Below are 10,339 nucleotides of genomic sequence, written 5' to 3'. Positions count from 1 at the left end.
CAACACACTGAAACATCACATGCACTACACACTGAACTCACTTGCACACACACTGAACTCACTTGCGCACACACACTGAAGCCGCTTACACTACACACTGAATTAACTTCCACTACACACTGAACTCACTTGCACACACACTGAAGCCGCTTACACTACACACTGAATTAACTTCCACTACACACTGAACTCACTTGCACACACACTGAAGCCGCTTACACTACACACTGAATTAACTTCCACTACACACTGAACTCACTTGTACACACCCTGAAGCCGCTTACAATACACACTGAATGTCACTTTCTGTCGTTAGCTGTCTTCCTTTGTTTACATTTATGCCTGCCCTCTTGTGGCCCCTTTGTGTACTGCTTCTCCCATGTGCTTTTGTTTTTTCCCCCCATGAGTGTTTAATTGTTTGCCACCTGCCCCTGATGGGTCTGGCCTTATTGTTTGCTCGCTTCCCCTACTTAAGCTCGGTTCACCCTGTGCTCTGTGTCAGATTGTCTGTCCATCTCCGAGAGTGTGCTCTGTGTCATTAAGTCCTCTGTTTTTCCCCTTGTTGGATTCGGTCCAGTTACCGCCAAGCTCCTCGTTTTGCCTTTTGGAATTTTGTGAAGTTCTCTGTTTTTGGCCCTTTGAACTGCCTTTACTGCTGTGGACATTTGCTTATGCAGTCTTTTGAGGTTTTTTTTTTTTCCTGTTGTCTTTTTATGGACCACAACCAGTTAAACTTCTGAGCTTTTTTCCTTTGTTGGATTTTTGTCGTCCACGTGTGAAATAATAAAAGCACTGAAAGGAACTGCTTTTGGGTCTCCCTGTCTGTACTATAACACTGAATTAACTTCCATTACACACTGAACTCACTTGCACACACACTGAAGTCGCTTACACTAAAGCATGCAGCAAAAGCAAATCTTGCCGTCAAACAACACATCCTGTCATCAAATCACTGTGTGATTTCAATCAGTCATTACACACTGGACAACAAAATGCAAAATATACTTCTCAAAATGCATTTTTGCTATGTCTGTTCCATTTCTTTCTAATTTTTCTGGTATCAGAAAAAAAATGAAAAGATGACATGTAGGCTACTGAATAAAAAATAATTCAGGCAGCATTCATTCCTCCCAAGATGTAACTGTCATTGACATGTAAGACTTACAGTAAGCACCTAAACAAGACAAATTTCATTGAACTACAACTTGTCATTTTTCATCAAAATAGACCTACAGTAAACACCTTTTGTACTGTTTTCTTCACCAAATAGGCTATACAATAATTTTTTTAAATGTGCCTTAGATCTATAGCCTACTTGCAAATAGCAACACAGAACAGACATGGCATTTCTTATGGATAATAAATGATTTCTGGTTGAAGAATTGTGCAAAGGAGTTTTACACAGGTGTATCAGAGATTCAGACTTGTGCAAGGAACCTCTACCACCTGTGAAAAGATGTTTTCCTTTTGTTTAGCACAGGGAAACCAATAGAGTTTGGGGACTTTGAATGACAACTGTGTTAACTGTTTTGCAAAAGGGTGTGAGAACTGTGTGAACCCAATGAAAATGTGTGAACACATTTGCAAGAGATGACTTCTGCTGTGCAAAGAAAGTGTTCCTGAAGACCAAGTGGATCCCAGTTTCCATAAGCAGGTCAAAGCAATCGAGAAAAACTGTAAACCCCCATGATTCTCACATCACTGCTCCCTTTATCCAGGTGAGAGTCCTGTGAAGTGGCTGGAAGATGGCATCCTCCACACACCTTCTCCTGGTAAGATGGCATCCTCCACACACCTTCTCCTGGTAAGATGGCATCCTCCACACACCTTCTCCTGGTAAGATGGCATCCTCCGAACACCTTCTCCTGGTAAGATGGCATCCTCCACACACCTTCTCCTGGTAAGATGGCATCTGCAGTGGGTCGAGTGCACAGCACACCTGGGGTCTTAGGCATCCTACACACCCACCTACGCCTGGCGCACAGCACACCTGGGGTCTTAGGCATCCTACACACCCACCTACGCCTGGCGCACAGCACACCTGGGGTCTTAGGCATCCTACACACCCACCTACGCCTGGCGCACAGCACACCTGGGGTCTTAGGCATCCTACACACCCACCTACGCCTGGCGCACAGCACACCTGGGGTCTTAGGCATCCTACACACCCACCTACGCCTGGCGCACAGCACACCTGGGGTCTTAGGCATCCTACACACCCACCTACGCCTGGCGCACAGCACACCTGGGGTCTTAGGCATCCTACACACCCACCTACGCCTGGCGCACAGCACACCTGGGGTCTTAGGCATCCTACACACCCACCTACGCCTGGCGCACAGCACACCTGGGGTCTTAGGCATCCTACACACCCACCTACGCCTGATGCACAGCACACCTGGGGTCTCAGGAGATGGAGCAGCAGCCGTTCCAGGATGTGATGTCAGCAGCAGTGACGTCATGGCAACAGGCCTGAAGTCGTTGAGTTCACTGGGGTGTGTGCCTTCTGTGCAACTGGTGTGAGGCATGATGGGCTGAGGAAACCAACGTGTTGAAGCGACTCCCCCAGTTCCACAGCACAGGACCAGGAGAGGGGGTCAGATCTCTCAACGATCTGTGTGAGGCACTAGAGGAAGTGCGTCATCAGACCTGCACATTTAGGAAGTTAAGGAATTCTCTATATCTATCTCTAATAGCGAAATTATTGTGTAGCCTGTCTTGTGTAGCAAGACTTTGATTAATCATCATCATGATTCACAAGATGGATTAATCCAATCAGGGATAGGCCTGCAGAAAATATGATCTTTGTTAATGTTTTGCAACTCTCCTAAACGTGCATCTCGTCGATGATTGGTTGGAACAGTTTTTTATGTTTTTATGGTCCAGGCTGAACCAAGTTGTATTTATTGCTGTTTTTGGAGCCTGGGCTGTCCACAGAGACCGCATTTTACAGTGTATTCTGGGCACAGGCAGCTAGCGGATGGTGAGGTGGCGTTTGCTGTATGTGACAAAAAATATTTTAACTTAGAAACCACGTAACATCGCTTAGAGCACCTTTAAGTCCATGTCCTCATCAGCTTGGCCTGCTCATCTCCACCACTAATTGTTTCATTGTTAGAACACATGAGGCCGTATTCACGAAGCATGTTATCTTATTCTAAATCCCACTAAAAGTTTTTAGCTAGGGGTTTTCTCTTAAAACCTAGGCTATTCACAAGAGCCGCTTAGACCTAGCCTACTCTTCGTAAGGAAAAATGACAACTCCTAAGATAAGAGAGGAGCTCCGTTGCTATGGTTGACGTCATTACTCATGCACAAGCTTGATTGAAGTGACCACCTTAATTGGCTGATGATTATAACGCAGGAATGATGCCAAAAATATCCCCTACGATGATGAGTGACAGGTGACAGGTCTTTGCTGGTGAGAATGCCGTGCGCTACACAAGTATTGCGAAGGACGGGAGATGATGAATAAATGAATAAAGAGCAAGAGAAAGCAAATAGCCTAGTGGTCTGATGAAATAGGCCTGGTTGATGCAGTATTTGCAAAGAGGAGGTTGTTGGTGGCTTTATTGCATCCCTTATACAATGCACAATTATTTATTCGCAATTGAGAGCTCCATGCATTTCAAAACATAGTGTAGAGTTCAATGTAGTGTCTATATTCACATGCAGAGTTGACCACAGCCTCTAATCCCCCCCCCCCCGCCCTCCCCAATTGTGTCGTGTCTCATTGTGTTGTGTGTGTTGTGTAGTGCAAAGCCACTGGATGTGTATTTGTCATTCATATCTATGGCTAACTAACTGTGAGTGTATTCGGTCAAATTTGTATTAACTTAATACTAATACATACATGGTCAGAATATATATGACAGCATGACACCCATAACCACAACTTAGTCAGTATCAGCATATCTGCATCTCCATCTGGTGTGTTTACCAAACAATGTATCAAGACAACACCTGCCCTCAGGTGTGTGTGTAGGAGTGTGTGACTCACTCACTGTTTTTCCCCAGATACATTTTCAGACTGGATTTTCCAGATGCACACGCGCTAACACAATATCAAAGACCTAATTCTTGTAAATGTTTGAACCTACAGTATGAAGTTCCTGCTAAGTTAGACAAGATTGAACCTGCAAATAAGCAATAGAAAGCTGTTTCAGACCCATAGGAGAACTGCCCCCCCTCTCTCTCTCCCTCCCTCTCTTTCTGCCTTCATTCTTCCTCCTGCTCACCCCATCCCTCCCTCTCTTCCCTGGCCAAACAGGATCTGTCGGATCTCTCTAAAGCGTTTCCTCAGAAGAGAAGAATGCAGGAGCACAAAGGACTGGAGCCTGCTCAGGCTTGCTCTCCGCATTCCCTCCTCTTTCATCCCTCTCTCCTCTCCTTTCTCGTCACCCCTCTCTCCTCTCCTCTCTCCTCTCCTCTCTCCCTCCTCTCTCTCTCTCATTCTTTCCCCTGCTCTTTATGTCTTTATGAGAAAATAAATAAATAAAGATAAACAAAGAAGAAAAGAAAAGAGAAAATCATTTGTGGGTGAAACAGTGTTGTCAGTCTGATCACTATGGTTACCTCGGGTGGGCAGACCGCAGACGAGTGGTGCATCACCTCACCATTTAGTCTGTCTGAGCATGTGTGACTGACGGGAAACCCCGGCGGGCGGCGCACATAGCACACGCCCGCCTGACCCCCCCCCCCCCACCAGTCCCATCAGTCAGAGCCACAACCCCGGATGTGACTCAACGCAGGTGGGATTTAAATCACTGTTACTCAGTTATGAGTGCTGCTCAAATCACGGGTACTCAGTTCTAAATGCTGTTGGATTTAAATCCCTGACTCAGGGGTTGTGACCTTGAACAACTCTTGATTATGATATCAATGAAATACCCCTGATGTTGCCCCCCCCACCCTTCACCCACCCCCCACCCCACGCTTTCTCTCAGTAAAAGGAAATAACAGGCAGTCGGCTGGACTTGCCTCATTTTCAAGCCGCTCAAATAGTGTGTGATTGTCTTGTGTTAATGTGTGTGTTTCTAGCAAGTTAATGTCTCCACACGCCCTGTAAGGCACAAGCTCAGCACATGGAGACTTAAATCTTAAAAGGGGATGTGTTCAAACAACTACAGCAGAACTGGGTGAGGGTGAGGCGCACACACACACACACACACACACACACACTCACACACACACACACACACACAGACACACACAATCACACACACACACACACACACACACGCACACACACACACAGACACACACACACACTCACACACACACACACACACACACTCATAGACACAGACAGACACACACACACACCTTGTCCGAACACCTGCGATTCTTAAGACGCCTGTAATCCCCTGGTCTCTTTGATCGTGTCTTATGTCTCGGTGATCTCAGGCGATTGAAGTGAAGCTCAGTAGAGAGGTCGGGACAGGAGCTGAAAGGCCTTTAAATAAACTGCTAGCTTATGTTTGCACAAACTCTCACTGACAGGGATCAATAATGACTACCACAGTAACAAAAGCAATGATAAAGTGCCAAGGCCTTAGACATGGTTGTACTGTATAGATTAACAAGTAAAAATGACTGATGTCATAGCATAGTGCTCAACAGCCCTCCTCCGATCCGAGAGCGCTTCGTTTCCGGAAGTAAATGTCCCATTCATTATTTCAGTGGACATCTGGAAAGGCTCTGCCTTAGGCTGACTCATAATCATACAACATTTAATTCCAAGCAAAAAACTAACAGGAAAACGAAAAAAAGGCAAAGGTACCAGACTGTGTACATATTTTTATTTCCGAACGTAGGGACTACTCATCCCATTGTCCATCGCAAATTTTTTTCGAACATTTTCCAGATAACGATAGTTTAACATACTTCCTGTTGAATGTAAGATAACAAGATGACTAACTTCCTATCATTTATATTGAGTAAATTCAACTTTCAAAGGTCAGAAAAACTGTTTTCCTCCATCTTGGTTCAAGCAGTTCGAGCAAGTGAACGAAATTGCAGTGATGTGAGTTAACAAATAAACATTTCCCTGGCAACGGTGATCTCTACCAATGAAAGGTTCTGCTTTTACACGTTAGGATGTTGGGTAGTGTCAGACACGCCTGCAGGTGTACGTCTGTACGCACTGTGCGTACCATCAGGCTCTACAACGAGAGAAAATTTCCCTGTGTGTGTGTGTATTCACACCAAATTGGCCCACCATACCTTCCCAACTATGCACAGTATCCCATTAGCTGCCATCAGGCTATTTACAATTTTCTATTACGTAACTTAGTGAACACTTTACTTCACTTCACGCACACATTTTGTTTGAGCAGGAGACACAATACGCATGCAGGCACGTAGGCTAGGCTACTTGTTTTCTTTTACTCGGCTATCTATCTATATGTGGTTATCAGCACACAATGTTGAGCTAATTCACTAATTCAATACTCATGATGGATCACAAGTATGGAGGCAGCAAAGCTAGAAGAGTTATTCCAGATGGGCAAGAACAAGGTAGGCAATTGGTGTGCTTGTCAGAACTTTAGACTGCATTACAGCCAGACGTCAAGAACAAAACAAGGTAACTTTAGCCTGTATAGGGCTGTATCAAGTTGTCCAAATGAATAGGTCATAGTAGACGTTGTTGTTGTATTATTGCATGTGGATGTTATGCTATGTAGGCTAATTTTTTGCTGACCAATGCACGGCGAAACCGGGAAACGGACAAATATTGTCCACGCGTATTTATTTATTATTTTTTTTTGCGGGGGGGGATGGGTCGGGTGTGTGTACCATAGCATTCATTCCTGCAGGCGCCCCTGGGTAGTGTAATCTTTTTCTGTGAAATCGGGAACAAAATATATTTTTCTTAAAACAAAATAGATGCCCCATGAACTTTTGGCATCTATATGAGCACATATAAATGCTTAGTCATGTCGTAGCTGGTTTTATGTATGTATGGACGGTTACGATTTTATGGCTTATACTCCAGTTGTCAATGAAGAAATTATATTGAATTCTTACTTCCGGAATCGGCAGTGAGCGAGACTGTTGAGGTCTATTGACTCCTGAGGTAATCCTACAACTCTCTCGTAATCTCAGTACCAGGCTCCTGTACTCCTCCTCTTGCTCGTCCCTGATACACCCCACAATTGCAGTATCATCAGAAAACTTCTGCATGTGGCCTGACTCGGTGTTGTAGTCAGATGTGTACAGGGTGAACAGGACTGGAGAGAGCACAGTTCCCTGTGGCGCTCCGGTGCTGCTGATCACAGTGTCAGAGAGGCAGTTCTTCAGTCTGACTAACTGTGGTCGCTCGGTCAGGTAATCTGTAATCCAGGTTACCAGGTGAGCGTCCACACCCATCTGCAAGAGCTTGTCTCCCAGTCTGAGGGGTTGGATGGTGTTAAAAGCACTTGAGAAATCAAAGAACATGATTCTCACAGCACTTTTCCCCTTGTCTAGGTGAGAATGTGTCCTGTGTAGAAGATAAGTGATGGCATCGTCCAAGCCCACTTTCTCCTGGTATGCAAACTGTAAAGGGTCTAGTGCATGGCGTACCTGGGGTCTGAGCATACCTAAGACAAGCCGCTCCATTGTTTTCATCACATGTGATGTTAGAGCGACAGGCCTGAAGTCATTAAGCTCGCTGGGGTGTGGTTTCTTGGGAACGGGGGTGAGACATGATGTCTTCCACAGTGTTGGAACTTGTCCGAGACGTAGACTCCAGTTGAAGATGTGTTTGGACACAGTCTGTCAGGCCCGGCTGCCTTACGAGGATGGAGTTTTTTTAAAAGATAACTTACTTGGTCCGATGAAATGATGGGGGGGGTGAGGGGAGTGGAGGGTGAGGAGGAGGAGGGGTGCTTCTGTGAGGGTTGTCGTGTGGCTAGAGACTGATGGCCATTGGCTGAAGCCATTGTTGTCGCACTGCTCGTGGTCACCATGTGGGGGAGAGGTGCGATAGCCTGATCAGCAGTGATGATGGAGGGGGGGAAGGGAGGGAGGTAATCCTGCAACTCTCCCGCATTCTCAGTAGTCTGTAACCTGAGGTAATCCTGCAACTCTCCCACATTCTCAGTAGTCTGTAACCTGAGGTAATCCTGCAACTCTCCCGCATCCTCAGTAGTCTGTAACCTGAGGTAATCCTGCAACTCTCCCGCATCCTCAGTAGTCTGTAACCTGAGGTAATCCTGCAACTCTCCCGCATCCTCAGTAGTCTGTGATTAGTGAGGAGATGAGAGGGAAGCGGGAGGATGTTGACCTGTCCTGTTTGTTTTCATGGAGAGGGTTGGACTGCCAGGGTGGGGCAGACTTTAGTGAAAGGAGATCACAACTGATTCAGCAGGGTGTGTGTGTGAGTGAGTGTGTGTGTGTATGTGTGTGTGTGTGTGTGTGTGTGTGTGTGTGTGTGTGTGTGTATGTGTGTATGTGTGTGTGTGTGTGTGTGTGTGTGTGTGTGTGTGTGTGTGTGTGTATGTGTGTGTGTGTGTGTGTGTGCGTGTGTGTGTGTGTATGTGTGTGAGTGAGTGTGTGTGTGTATGTGTGTGTGTATGTGTGTGTGTGTGTGTGTGTGTGTGTGTGTGTGTGTGTGTGTGTGTGTGTGTGTATGTGTGTGAGTGAGTGTGTGTGTGTATGTGTGTGTGTATGTGTGTGTGTGTGTGTGTGTGTGTGTGTGTGTGTGTATGTGTGTGAGTGAGTGTGTGTGTGTATGTGTGTGTGTATGTGTGTGTGTGTGTGTGTGTGTGTATGTGTGTGTGTGTGTGTGTGTGTGTGTGTGTGTGTGTGTGTGTGTGTGTGTGTGTGTGTAAGAGTGTTTTATGGAAAGTTTCTCCACTCTTCCCTCTTTTACAGATGTGGTGTGTGTGTGTGGGATGAGGGATCAGCCTGCCCAGGCTGAGGTCATAGCAGGAGCTGCTCAGACATAAACACACACGCGCATGCACGCATGCACACACACACACACACACACTCACACACACACGACTACAGCACAGCCACTCTGCTCCTCCGGGTGCGGAGTATGGGGTGGTGATGTCACTTCAAACAGCCTGATGCCCAAATGGCCACATTCCAGAAAAGAGCTCCGGTTGCACACACACACATACACACACACACACACACACACACATACACACACACACACACACACACACATACACACACACACACACACATACACACACACACACATACACACACACACACACACACACACACATTCTAGTGGTTGCGTGAGTCGCTGTGCAGGTGTAACCCGAGATGCTCACCTGCGAGGTGGATAGATGAGGGCAGGCCTGGCAGAAAGAGAGGGAGAGAGAGAGAGAGAGGGGGAAGAGGGAGAGAGAGAGAAAGAGGGAGAGAGAGAGAGGGGCGAGGGAGAGAGAGAGAGAGATGTGAGATGAGAGAACGCTTTGATGTGCCTGTCTGAAAAGACCTCTCGCCTGTGCGTGCCGATACACATTCAAAGCAAACGCCCAAATGCAAACACGCCTGCAGATACACATTCAAACCTGGCTCACACACACTCACTCTCTCACACACACACTCACACACCTCTTTCTCTCATCTCTTCTTTGCTCTACCCTTTTCAGAGGTTTGGTTGATATGAAGGATTCAAGTACATGTAGAGACTGACACCAATATGTAAATATCTCACACAACAAACACACACACACACACACACACACACACACACACAGACCTCACAGATGAGCAGACATCAGAAAAGGCACACCAGGCATGTGCTGATATATAACAAGACTTTTATTGGAAAATAATGTACAAAAAAGTATTTATCAGCTACTGAAATCCATAGGCACTGAAATGGTCTGACAAAACATGTTTGTCTGTTTGTATCAGAGAACTCATGTTGGAACTTTATTGTCTGTCTGTTGCCATAGAAGCGAGTGGATTCTAACCTAGTGCATCGTGACTAGAGAAATGGAATCACTCATCATTCAAGGATGTGTGTATGGTAGTACTATGTGACACTGCAGAATTATATACAAAATCCTCAGGTAAACCTCAGGAAGAATTACATAACAATAACCAAGTTCAGAACTTGAAATGAAAGTGAAATGTTGAAAAGGTTGGTCACCCCACATTCCTACTATAATGGTCTACCGCCTCCCCGAAGGGTGGGTTACAATCAGGAGTTTTGATCCTTTTCTCCTCTTTAAACAGAATAATAAATAACACCAAAAAGACTTGTCTGGAAAGAGACTACCCAGCAAGCCCCCCCCCCCCCCCCCCCAACAAGGTCAATATTAGAGAAGCAAGTAGCAAACATTTTTAGGTGAACTTACAGTAAAGTATGTGTGTTATGCTATCA

The 10,339-nt window shown here is 45.8% G+C and overlaps 1 protein-coding gene across 1 annotated transcript in view; it reads right to left on the bottom strand.

The window, feature by feature from the left end:
* Window positions 1–9,753: 9,753 nt before the first annotated feature.
* The window catches only part of vgll4l (vestigial like 4 like), a 10,247-nt gene continuing 9,661 nt past the window's right edge, over window positions 9,754–10,339 (bottom strand). The window contains exon 5 of the mRNA XM_076270453.1: window positions 9,754–10,339. This exon is cut by the window's right edge and continues 793 nt beyond it. The gene's annotated coding sequence lies outside the window, so the exon portion shown is untranslated.

Source organism: Alosa pseudoharengus, unplaced genomic scaffold, assembly GCF_046254945.1.
Source record: "Alosa pseudoharengus isolate Yale_2024_CS ecotype anadromous, Long Island Sound unplaced genomic scaffold, YU_APseudo_1.1 YU_APseudo_1.1_scf_6, whole genome shotgun sequence".
Taxonomy (NCBI): domain Eukaryota; kingdom Metazoa; phylum Chordata; class Actinopteri; order Clupeiformes; family Clupeidae; genus Alosa; species Alosa pseudoharengus.
Note: the sequence above shows the minus strand (reverse complement) of the source record. Positions and strands in the feature narration are given on the sequence as shown.